The 12,974-nt window shown below is 43.8% G+C and overlaps 1 long non-coding RNA gene across 1 annotated transcript; it reads left to right on the plus strand.

The window, feature by feature from the left end:
* The first annotated feature begins 207 nt into the window (after positions 1–207).
* LOC308518974 lies at positions 208–12,574 on the plus strand. The gene is made up of 3 exons (XR_013995971.1): positions 208–681; positions 10,070–10,144; positions 12,410–12,574. It is a non-coding gene; the product is annotated as an uncharacterized lncRNA (long non-coding RNA).
* The last annotated feature ends 400 nt before the right edge of the window (positions 12,575–12,974 follow it).

A 12,974-nucleotide genomic window follows, 5' to 3' on the forward strand; every position in this document is an offset into this window, starting at 1 on the left:
CAATGTCAAATATATATATATATAATTACACTGCAATAAAAAGCGGAAGCTCCCCACCTTTATCACGCCCCTTCCCCAGGTAAATACTGCTGTTACTTTCAAGTGTGTCCTTCCCGACCTCAATTAGTGTATTGATATGTTAGTGTATTGATATTTTCACATATGAAACTGTGATTTGGTGCATGTACTCTCTGGGCCCCAGTTTCCTAACCTACAATGAGAAAGAAAATAGAAGTCGTGAAGTCTGAGACGTTACTGGGAACGTTACCTGAGATGACTCGGGTGGAGCGCTTAGCTCAGCACCTGCTGCCCAGTGTCTGAGACTATTGCCATCTCTTTGTCTTTATCAATGGGCCCCGGACCCAATTCTGAGGTCTTGGATAGACGCCCTTTCTTCGTTCCCCAGCCTGCTCTTCACCCTCCCCTTTCCCTCCTAACAGACTGTGACAAAAATCTGTTCCCTAATGTCTGTGGAGTTTTTTTAAGCTAGAAAGAGCATCTGGTGTTTCCTGCGTGTTCTCACCTCCCCTTCCTCCCCTCCCCTTCCTTTCTATATTTGACCTGAATAGGACCACTCACCCTACTACAGAGAGAACATCCATTCTGTGCCAGAGGAAGAGACTTCCATGCCCACCTGGTGCTGCTGGACCCACAGTAACTCTACATAAAGGCTGCACCCAGGTAGGGCTAGGGCTAGTGGCGGAAAGGGTTGGGGTGGCTCTGTGAAAGCCATATGGAAGAGCCGGTAAGTGCAAGGTCAGCTGTGAGAGCACACCAAGATATGGCCAAAGGCAGGCCACTTCGCCTCTCGGAGCCTCAGCTATCTCACCTGTACAATGGAACAACGAACCAGAGCACCATATTCAAGTGCTGTAAGGCTAACAGGGTGCCTGTAAAGGGACCTGGCACTGAGAAAGCCGAATAGTCGTTATTCTTAAGCCAGAAAACAAAGTATCGAATCTATTTAGCATTTTTATGTTTGGAAAGGACATTTCTAACTTCTCTCTTCAAACTGAACTAGTCTTTGCAGCATGGTGGCGGACGTGTGGTCTTGACTTACAAGTCTCGGGAGAAAGGTAAATGCCTTTACCTGGGCCTCTGTCGGAGTAGCCGCGTGCCACTTCCTGGAGCTATTGCTGGTCCCTAAGATGGCCCACCGGGCTCCCTCCAGCCTAAAGCACCAGGATAAAGGACACGAACGGATCTCACTGTTCCAGATGATGCAGCAGAAAAACACATCAAAGCCATGGGAGTAAGACAAGGCCAAATCACTCATTCTGCAAAGAGCCATCGAGCAGAGCAGCTGCTTTGCCCAGCCTGCGTGGCCTGGTACTGCACAGCCCACAGCCCCTGGAACACAGGGGTTTTATTGGGGGGAAACTTGCTGCACATCCTAGCTAATATTTATTCAGTGCTTAGTAGATGCCACGTGTGTTATAAGCGCAATGAGCAAGTCCAAGACAGATAGCATCTTTGTCCTCCTGTAGCTTATTTTATCAATGGTTCTTCTGCACATACTTTCCTCTGCTTTTTTTAAAGGTATAATTTGCATTAAAATTCATCTTTTTAAATGTACAGTTCTACAACAAACACAAGTATGTAACCACTATTATAATCAAAATATAGAATATGTTCACCACATCCCCAACATTTTCCTCTTGTTCTGTAGTGACCAATACCCCTCCACCCCAGCCACAGGCGATTGCCACTGATCTGATTCTGTCCTGACGGCTTTGCCTTTTCCAAAATGGAATCTTACAGGGTGTGTCCTTTTGAGTCTGGCTCCTTTCACTTACCATCATGCTTTTGAGAGTCATCATATCGTTGTACACACAACGGTTCCTTTTCTTCTTTCTTTCGACTTTTTATTACAAAAATTTTCAAATGTAAAGTTAAAAGAATAAGACAGCGAACACCTATAAATCTACCACCCAGATTCAACAATTGCTCGCATTTTTCATATTTTAAAATGATATATGTCCCGAGGCACAAATTGGTTGAAAATCTGAAACTATGTTGTAGACGCTGGTACTTTACCTCTAAAACTTCAGCATATACACTAAAAATGAGGACATGTGATAAGCATATGTTATCACACCTAAGAAAGTTGACAATAACTCCCAAATGTCATCTTTTATACATCCCTTTGCAAATGTCCCCAATTTTTAAAAAAGTCTTTTATAGCTTTTTACCTACCTGCTAAGGTTTGTAGTTCTAAACTTTTAGCTTTGAAATCATTATAGACTCACAAGAAATTGCAAAAATAATAGGGTGTCATGTACCCTTCAACTAATTTTCCATAATGGTGACATTTTTATATAGAACTTATATAGAGAGAGCTTTAGATAAAGCTTATGTAGAGCTATAGTGAAATATCAAAACAGGACATTGATACTGGTACGTTACTGTTAACTAGACTACATACCTTATTTAGTATTCACCATTTTTTAAACCTGCATCCATTTGTGTATGAGGGTGTGTGTATAGTTCTACGCACTTCAATCCTGTGCATAGATTCGTATATCTACCACCACAACTGAGGTAGAAAACTGTCACATTGCCACCAAAGAACTCCAGTGCTACCTCTTTGTAGTCACACCCACTCTCACTTCACATCTCCCTGTCCCCTGGCAACCACTAATCTGCTCTCCATCTCTATAGTTTTGTCATTTTGAGAATGTTATATAAATTAAATCATACAGCCCTAGCTGGCTTGGCTCAGTGGATAGAGCGTCAGCCCGTGGACTGAAGGGTCCTGGGTTTGATTCTGGTCAAGGGCACATGCCATGTTTGAGGGTTCGATCCCCAGTGGAGGGCATGCAGGAGGCAGCTATCGATGAGTCTCTCTCATCATTGATGTTTCCATCTCTCTCTCCCTCTCCCTTCCTCTCTGAAATCAATGAAAATGTATTTAAAAAATTAAATCATGCAGTATGTAACCTTTTGAGATTGGATTTTTTTTATTAAGCACAGTACCCTTGTGGTCCCGCCACGTTGTCGTGTGTATTATCTATGGTTCATTCCTTTTTACTGCCCGGCAGTATTCTTATATGGATGTACTACAGTTTAGCTATGTACCAGGTAAAGGATATTTTTAAAATATATTTGTGTTGATTTCAGAGAGGAAGGGAGAGCGAGAGATAGAAACATCAATGATGAGAGAGAATCACTGATCCACTGCCTCCTACATGCCCTCTACTGGGGATTGAGCCCACAACCCGGGCATGTGCCCTGACCAGGAATCTAATTATGACCTCCTGGTTCATAGGTCGATACTCAACCACTAAGCCACACTGGCCGGGCTGGTTAAAGGATATTTGGATTGCTTCCATTTTCGGATTATTGTAAAAAAAAAAAAAGTTACTTTAAACATTTGTGTACAAGTTTGTGTGTGAACATAAACTTCATTTCACTTGGGTAAATACCTGGGAGCAGGATTGCTGGGTTGCATGTTGTCAGTTTACCTTTATGTGAAATGGCCAAACTCTTTCGCAAGCTGGCTGTGCCATTTTGCATCCCACAAGCTGTGTATGAAAGTTACAGTTGCTCTGTATCCCTGCCAGCACTAGGTATTATAACTTTAAGACAATTTTTTTAACCATCCTAATACATATATGCTATGGTACCCCACCTAACTTTTTAGATGAGAAGTTATAACTCTTCTGAAAACTCTCCAGTGACTTCCCATCACACTCAGAATGAAATTTAAATTCATTTTTGAAGTTTGCCAGACCGCTCTCCTGACCGCTTTCGACTCTGCCCCTCACTCCACTCCAGCCACAGTGGCCTTGTTTTTCTGACATCCTGTTCCTCCCTCCAGGCTCTTCACCTGTGGTTCCTTCCACCTGGATGTTATTGTCCTGGGGATGCACATGGCTCAGTTTCTCACTCCATTCGTTCTAGGTCTAATGTCAGCTTCTCAGAGACCTTCCTGTTGGTCAAAATGAGCCCCATCCTTCCACCATCATTACAATTCTCTTACCCTGTTTTATTTTTCTTCATAGCACTTATCGCTGCTTAATAAAATGTGTATCAATTACTGAATTATTTACAGTCCGTCTCCCCCGTCAGGACAGGGACCGGCTTGGGGGCAGGGGACAGATTGGCTTTATTATGATTATCCCCAGGACTTGGCATACAGGAGAACTCAGTAAATATTTGCTGGCTGAATGTGTGTCGGAAACTTCTTGTGACTCTCTTTTCCTCCCTCTGGCCCACCTTTCACTCAGCCATCACCATGTCAACCAGCTTGGAGCAGGTAGAAGCCCCTTGGGTTACCTGCTACCCATAGCTCTTGCCTGGGCCCAGAGTTTCTGTCTGGAGTCAAGCACTGTGGCCTGGAAGTGTGGGCAAGTTAGCCCGGCTAGGGCAAGCCCTGACCAATGGGCTGGGGATGGTAGATGTACGCCCCTCCCTGGTACCCAGTGGACAGTTCTGAGGTTCACTCAACACTGCTCCTCAGCAGGTCCAGCTGGACGAGCCCTAGTTACCCACAGTGGCGACCTCCATGGCACACCATTGTCCTGGTGTCCCTTACTTCCTATTTCACTCTCCCCAGCCCCTACTTCTGTTCCCTGGGATCATGTCTGGAATTAAGTTGCAAGCAAGCCCCTTCTCTGCTTTCTGTACCTGCAAGGAGGTAGCCAGGATGGAAAAGAGCCCAGTTTAAATTAAAACAAATAGCCCTAACCGGTTTGGCTCAGTGGATAGAGTGTCTGCCTGCGGACTGAAGGGCCCCAGGTTCAATTCTGGTCAAGGGCATGTAACTTGGTTGCGGGCACATCCCCAGTAGGGGGTGTGCAGGAGGCAGCTGATTGATGTTTTTCTCTCATTGATGTTTCTCTCTATCCCTCTCTCTTCCTCTCTGTAAAAAATCAATAAAATATATATGTTAATAAATAAATTAATTAATTAAAACAAATATATGGAGCTTGTAGTCTAGTAGGAGAGACAAATAATTAAGAAAAGGAGCCAAAATATAAATAACTGAAGGACAGAGTTTTCAACAAATGGTGCTGAAATAACAATATATCCACATGGAAAACAATAAATTTCAGCCCCTTCTTCACAATATACTTGACATGGATCAAAGAACTACATTTTAAAAAAAGAAAACTATAAAACTTCTCAAAGAAAGCATAGATAAAAGTCTATGTGACCTTGGGATAGGCAGAGAATTTTTGGATCACATAAAGGAGTCATTATAAAAGGGGGGATGACAGCGTTAAGAAGGTGAAAAGGTCAGTCGGATAGAAGAATTTTTAACAAATAAGTTGTGTCTACAACATGTATAGAAATATTTTAACTGAGTAATAAGAAGACAAACAACCAAATTAGAATATGGGCAAAGGATTTTAACAAATACATTAGAAAGAAGATATACAGCTGGCTGGCGTGGCTCAGTGGTTGAGCGTCGACCTATGAACCAGGAGGTCATGGTTTGATTCCCAGTCAGGGCACATGCCTGGGTTGTGGGATTGATCCCCAATGAGGGACATGCAGGAGGCAGCCGATTAGTGATTCTTTCTCATCGCTGATGTTTCTCTTTCTCCTTTTCCCTTCCTCTCTGAAACCAATAAAAATATATTTTTTAAAAAGAAGATATACAAATATCTATGCACACATGAAATGTAGTTCAACATCATTAGCCATCAGGGAAATGTAAATTAAAACCACAATTAGATAATACCGTACGCCCATTAGAATGACCAAAGCTGAAAAAACTGGTAATCAGTGTTGGCACGGACGTGGGACAACTGGAACTCTCATACATTGCTGGCAGGAGTGTGAAATGGAAAAGCACTTTGGAAAAAGGTTTTGCAGTACCTTATAAAGTTAAATATACCATGTGCCCAGCAAGCTCCATTATAGGTACTTATTTGAAAGAAAGGAAAATGTATGTCCACACAAAGACTTGTACATGAATTGCCAATGGAGCTTTAAAATAATAGTCAAAAACTGGAAATGGCCCAGGTGTCCATCCGCAGGGGAATAGATAAATTGTGGCGTATTCGTACAGTAGCTTACTACTCAGTAATAAAAAGAAATAGATACTGATAAATGCTACAACAGGAATGAATCTTCAAAGCATACTGAATGAAAGAAGCCAGACCAAAGAGCATATACTGTATACCCACATTTAAATGAAGTCCTAGAACAAGCAGAGTTCTAGAACAGAAAGTAGAGCAGTGATTGACTGGGGCTGGCCATGGAGTGGGGGGATATTGACTGGAAAGAGGAATCAGGAAAATTGTACAAGTTATGAAAATATTCTGCATCTGGAGTAGAGTGGTGGATACATGGGTATTTGTCAAAACTCATCGTACTATATACCTGGATGCCTTTTATTGTAGGCAATAATGTCTCAATAAGGGTGATCATAAAAGTGAATTAACTATAGCTTGCAATAAGTGCTACAAAGGGAAGAAAATGTGGTATTAAAGAAAGAATAACTGGGAATAAAGACTACTTGGACATTGGAGCAGAGATGTGAATACCCAGTGGAAAGATCTAGGGGAGGGGGGGCATTCCAGGAAAGAGTAACTGCAGGAACAAAGACCTAAAGTCAGGAAGGGGCCTCATGATCTTGGGAACAGTCCAAAGGGCAGTGTGACTGGGCGAAGTGGGTGGGGCTGAGAGTGGTAGGAGATAGGGTGGAGAGGTCGGCAGTAACCAGATCATGCAAGACCTTATCAACCCTGATAACTGTTTGGAATTTGAAATGAATACAATGCAAATCCCTCCTGGACTAGTGGGGCAGAAACACATAAGGAAATAAAGCCAATACTGGGCCATGGGTGACATAGTTGGGAAGTGTACAAGAATACAGGACAGAGTAGGCAGCACTCCCTGGAAGCATCTGGGAAGGCTTCCCAGAGGAGGTGACATTTCAGCTGAGATTTGAAGGGAGAGTAGCAGAAGAGAAAGGATATTTCAATGGAAGGATCTGTGTCTAGGGAAGCACAGAGGCATGTAGCCCCATGGACATTCAAAGACCTGAGCATAACACAGGGTATGGCAAAAGCAGGTTTACAGTTGGGAATATGTGATACACAGAGTTTATTCTTGTATTATTACTTACTAGAAGCCCAGCACATGAAATTTGTGTGCAGGTACGGTCCCTAGGCCTAGTTTGTGATCAGGGCCATCTTCCCCAGCTGTCCACAGCTGGCCTTTACCCCTGCCGCCACCCCCCCTCCCCTAGTTCCCTATTCGCCATTGGGTGATCGATGCCTGATGGCCAGGGGAAGGGACCAAGAGGTCAGCTGTTCCCGCCCTCTTGTTGGCCCCGCCCCTGCCGTGGGTGGCCATCAGGCAATCTGAGCCTGCCGGCTGGGGAAAAGGACCAAAAGGTGGTCAGTGTGCCTCACAGTGACTGGTCCAGTGGTCATTCTGGTTGTTCTGCTGGTAGGGTCAATTTGCATATTACCCTTTTATTATATAGGATTGTGTTATTTTCCATACAAACAACTATAAACCTACTTTTGCCCCACCCTGTATAAGTCTTGTTGGAGTTTTCCCTGTAGGAGGGGAAGTAACAGAATATCAGAGACTAGAGAGAGAGGCTTTTGAATGCCTCCTCAGACTTGATCCTGCAGGGAATGGGACACCCCTAAAGAATTTTAAGTAAGGAGGTATTAGGGCCAGCTTTACATTTCAGATCAAGACCTGGCAAGTGGAGAGCAAGACCACTGGTTCTGATGTGAGATCATGGGGAAGGTCTGACAGGGGTAGGTGAGCAAGGAGAAGGGCCAGGTTGCTAAGAGGTGATTGGGACTATCCTGAATCCAGGGACTTCAGGTGTCTTCTGGCTTGAAGGCCTGGCTCCCCTGAGAGCTGATGGTCCAATTAAACAGGACACATGAGAGAAAACGATTGAGGAAAAGGTCTGCAGAGTTTGTGGCACCAGATGGCTATAAATGATCATTTTTATTGAGGTTTAATTGGCATATAACATTATATTCGTTTCAGATGTACAACATACTGATTTAATCTTTGTATGTATTATGAAATGATCACCACAATAGAAAGTCTAGTTAACATTTGTCATTATACAATTACAAAAAAGTTTTTTTCTGGTAATCAGGACTTTTAAGATCTACTCTCTTAGCAACTTTCAAATATGCAATATAGTATTATTAGCTATAAACAACATGCTGTGTATTACATCCCACAAATCACCGATAACTGGAATTTTGTATCTTTTGACTCCCCTTCACCCATTTCACTACCAACCCCCCCTCCCACCTTGGTAACCACTAATATGTTTTTTGTATCTATGAGTTTGGATTTGCTTGTTTTTTTATAAATTCCACATATATGTGAGATTATATGGTATTTGTATTTCTCTGACTTATTTCACTTAGCATAATATCTTCAAGTTCCATGTTGTTGCAAATGAACAAAACTTCATTATTTTTTATGGCTGAGTAATATTCATATATATATGTATATATATATAATTTCTTCTTTATACAATTGTCTATCTGTGAACACTAAAATTGTTTTCATATCTTGGCTATTGTAAATAATGTTGCAATGAACATGGGGGTGCAGATATCTTTTCAAATTAGAGTTTTTGTTTTGTTTGGATAAATACTCAGAAGTGGAATTGCTGGATCATATGGTAGTTCTATTTTTAAATTTTTGAGGAGCCTCCATACTGTTTTTTATGGTCACTGTACCAATTTACATTCCCACCAACAGTGCACTAGGGTTCCCTTTTCTTCACATCCTTGCCAACACTTGTCTTTTTCTTTTTTTTTTTCTTTTTTTTAAAAATATATTTTATTGATTTTTTACAGAGAGGAAGGGAGAGAGATAGAGAGTTAGAAACATCGATGAGAGAGAAACATCGATCAGCTGCCTCCTGCACATCTCCCACTGGGGATATGCCCGCAACCCAGGCACATGCCCTTGACCGGAATCGAACCCGGGACCTTCCAGTCCACAGGCCGATGCTCTATCCACTGAGCCAAACCGGTTTCAGCAACACTTGTCTTTTTCATAATACCATTCTGATAGGTGTGAGGTAATATCTCATCATGGTTTTGATTTGCATTTCCCTGATGATTAGTGATGTTGAGCACTTTTTCATGTACCTCTTGGCCATTTGTATCTTCTTTGGAAAAATGTCTACTCAGATCTTCTGCCCATTTTTTAAAATATATTTTTATTGATTTCAGAGAGGAAGGGAGAGGGAGAGAGAGAGAGAAGCATCAATGATGAGAGAGAATCATTGCTTGGCTGCTTCTTGCACACCCCCTACTGGGGATTGAGCCTGCAACCTGGGCGTGTGCCCTGTCGGGAATTGGACTGTGAATTTATGGTTCATAGGTCGACACTCAACCACTAAGCCACGCCGGCTGGGCTCTTCTGCCTATTTTTTAATCAGGCTGTTTGTCTTCTTGCTATTGAATTGTGTGAGTTCTTCATGTGTTTTGGGTGTCAGCCCCGTATCAGCTACGTGACTTGCAAATAATTTCTCCTATTCAGTTTCTTTTTCATTCTGCTGATGGTTTAGTTTGCTGTGCAGAACTTTTTATTTTGATGTAGTTCCACTTGTTTATTTTATTATTATTTTTTTTTAATCCTCACCCAAGGATATTTTTCCATTGACTTAGAGAGAGTGGAAGAGGGAGGGAAAGACAGAGAAAAATATCTATGTGAGAGAAACATCGATTGGTTGCCTCCTGCAGGCCCGGGCTGGGGAGGAGCCTGCAACCGAGGTACTTGCCCTTGACTGGAATCGAACCCAGACCCTTTGGTCTGCAGTCCGACGCTCTAGCCACTGAGCCAAACCGGCTAGGGTCCACTTACTTATTTTTGCTTTTGTTACGTTAGTCTAATAAGCAGGACACATGAGGAAAAACTGGTTGAGGCAAAGACCTGTTTGAGTTTGAGGCACCGGAGGGCCTAAATGCTAACTGTTACCTGCATCTGCTCCCTCAGAGGGCTTGTTACACCTGAAGATTCCTAGGCTCTGGCCCCACTGATTCAGAAACAGTGGGTCTAGGCTGGAGCCCAGGAATATGCATATGTACAAAGCGGCCCTCCCCCTCTGATGCAGGTGGACTCCATACCTACTCTCCAGGGGCTGGAGCAGGAGGCAGGACAGCCACTCTCTCATCTGGACAAAATTCAGGTAAAGCTGACATCTAAGATAAGACTCTGAATGTGTGGGAACAAAGGTAACTTGTGTTTCCACTGGTGCCGCGGAAGAATGGCAATAGAATGGCTCTGGTCACCAGGTGTAACTCCTGGTCAACTGTCCAAGAAGCCACAGAAATAAGGGTGGAGCCAAGACTGGAGCGTGCGTCTGACTTTTAACTTGTACCCTCTCCTAGGGTGTGGGTTGGGGCAGGATGGGGATTCATGGAGCCTGCGGTGAACAGGAGAACAAGTTCTGTGTAAAGAGAGCAGCTTCCGCTGCATGCATGGCGTCTCACCAATGCTCCATGTGGTCAGATCTATTTTTTTTTTTTAAATCCTCACCCAAGGATATGTTTTATTGATTGAGAGAGAGAGAGAGAGAGAGAGAGAGAGAGAGAGAGAGAGAGAAAGAGAGAGAGATTCATGTGAGAAACATTGATCAGTTGCCTTCCATATAGGCCCCGGGAATTGAGCCTGCAACCTTTTGGTGTACAGGATTGTTCTCCAACCAGCTGAGCACCAGCCAGGGCTAGTCAGACCTATTATTATTTCCGTGTCCCAGATGAGAAAACTGAAGCCCCAAAAGAATTAGCAAATTGCTCTGGGTCCCGTGGCAAGGAGGAAGGGGAACGAGGACTAGAACCCAGGTCTCTGGACACTCCTAACCCTAGCATTGCTCAGCTATGGGAAAAGCCACTTCATCTCCTAATCGTAAATGATCTTCCAAGCAAGGAAGGGGCAGTACAAGTTTTCTTTGTCCCATCCCTTTCAGAAGGTATCTAAGTCCTTACAGTGTGTGTTTTCAAAAGGAAACTCTCCCCAGGCCAGAGGACCTGGGATTTAGAGCCTCGTGTTGTAGGGTCCCAGACAAGAGCACTCTAAGAATCTCACAGCGATGCCACATGCCTCAGCTTTATCCAAGCAACAGAAGGAGGAGGTGGAGGTGGCGGCGGCAGCGGTGGCTGCGGCAGCAGCAAATCTGTCCCCAGCGCACTCCAGCAGCGTTTTGCTGTGATGAAATACACATGGCATATGGCTGCAAAGTTACTATCTTGAGAACAGAGAGGGATTCTTCATGTGCCAGATTTTACTTCCTTTCTGCAATGAGCTTGTAGTAAACACAGGTTGTTTGATCTTGTTAAGATCCCATGGATGGAAAGTCCTTTACACTTTTAAAGTAAAACTATTGACTTACAGTTTCAGTCTATCAATGGTGCAAATGTTTTTTCAAACATGAAATCTCTTCCGAGCTCCCTTCCTCCCTCCATAGGCCAAGACAGAAGAGGCACTGCCACCACCAGGAGACCAACTCCATTCCAGTCACAGGCCACGCCTGTGATGAGACCTCCTTGTGTCCTGCGGCTGCCAGCCCTTGGCAAAGGGGGTGAGGATAGAGGAGAGGCTTACTGAGCTGGGAGGCCATGGGTGGAGGAGGCCAGGAAGGGCCAGGAAGCTAGGAGACTGTGCCTTTTAGGAGGAGAATTATTTTGAAGCATGTCTTGTGCGCTGACGGTATAATGATCATTATTAGGACCTCAGATGTAACACAGAGGCCGCCCTGAAGTTAAATTTTCCCTTTCAGATAAGCATGGCCTGTCAAACCAGCAAAGGGTGGTCCTCTGCCGACCTCTCCCGCAGAAAGGTTGGAATGCTCCAGCTGCTCCCTCGCTGGCGGTTACCTTTCATTAAGGACTTGGCTTTTTTGGTAAACAAGGGCACCACTTTTCTACCTTAGCCTTATAAAACCAACCTAAGAAATAAATACTTTATGCAAAGGCCACAGCTCTATTTGCAGGGTTTTTTTGGCCCATATTTAGTTTCCGGGTTGCTATTTGGAATCCTACCTGCCCAGGGCCCCTCCTGGGCAAGTGTGGCCTCCAACAGAGGGACAGACCTGTGGCCTGAATTATGCCCAGTTGGATTATTTTTGGCTTTCACAGTGTTTTTGGTTTTTACATCAAAATCCTGTTTGCTGGCTTCTCTTGAAAAATCAAAAAACTTGGCCACACTGGGCCACATTCCCCTTTGACAAGTGGCTGGAGCTGAATAACTGTGGCTCCCTTTGCACAGTTTGTTCTCCTGTTTGCCATAGTCCCCACCCCTCCGCATAACCCCCTCCCCCATCCACACCCTAAGAGAGGGTACAAGTTAAAAGGCAGGTATGGAGGCATGAGTTTCAGTCGTGATTCCACCACTTATTTCCTGTGGCTCTTGAACAGGTGTCTGCATCTCTCTGAAACCTGTTTCTAACCCCCAGGAGGAAGAGGATAATGAGGCAGAGCGCCAGGGGAAAGCGCGCCCAGAGGAAGCACTCACTGAGAATTTGCCCTGCATGTTTATTGACATATTATTTTCTGTCAACGACAGAGGAGACTTGAAGATGGTATACAGATAGACACACCTACTGGGATGTAAGCTTCACGTAAGCAAGGATTTTTAAAAATCTGTTTTGCTTATTCTTACACCCTCAGAGCCTGGTACAGTCCCTGGCACATGGTAGGCACTTGGTAACTGTGTTGAATGAATACGTGAACTTAATGTTTTCCTGAATTCTTATTCTTCATATGTTATGTGCTAAATTATTGTTGGTTCATTTTATAAATACAAATGGACTTACAGGTTATTTTTGATTTATGTGTGTGTTTTTTTCTTATTCTTCCACACTTTCAAATGTGAGATACGGGGGAGAGGAATGGGGGGGGGGGGGCGCTAACCTCACCTCCGGCTTCAGCGGAGTCACCCCTAGCCAAGGTGTCATATCCCCTGGCTGCAGCCACACATTCAGAGAAAAGCAAGTTGCCCGAATCCAGTGCAAACACAAA

This window comes from Myotis nattereri, assembly GCF_964212035.1.
Source record: "Myotis nattereri genome assembly, chromosome: 5".
In the NCBI taxonomy this organism is placed as follows: Eukaryota; Metazoa; Chordata; class Mammalia; order Chiroptera; family Vespertilionidae; genus Myotis; species Myotis nattereri.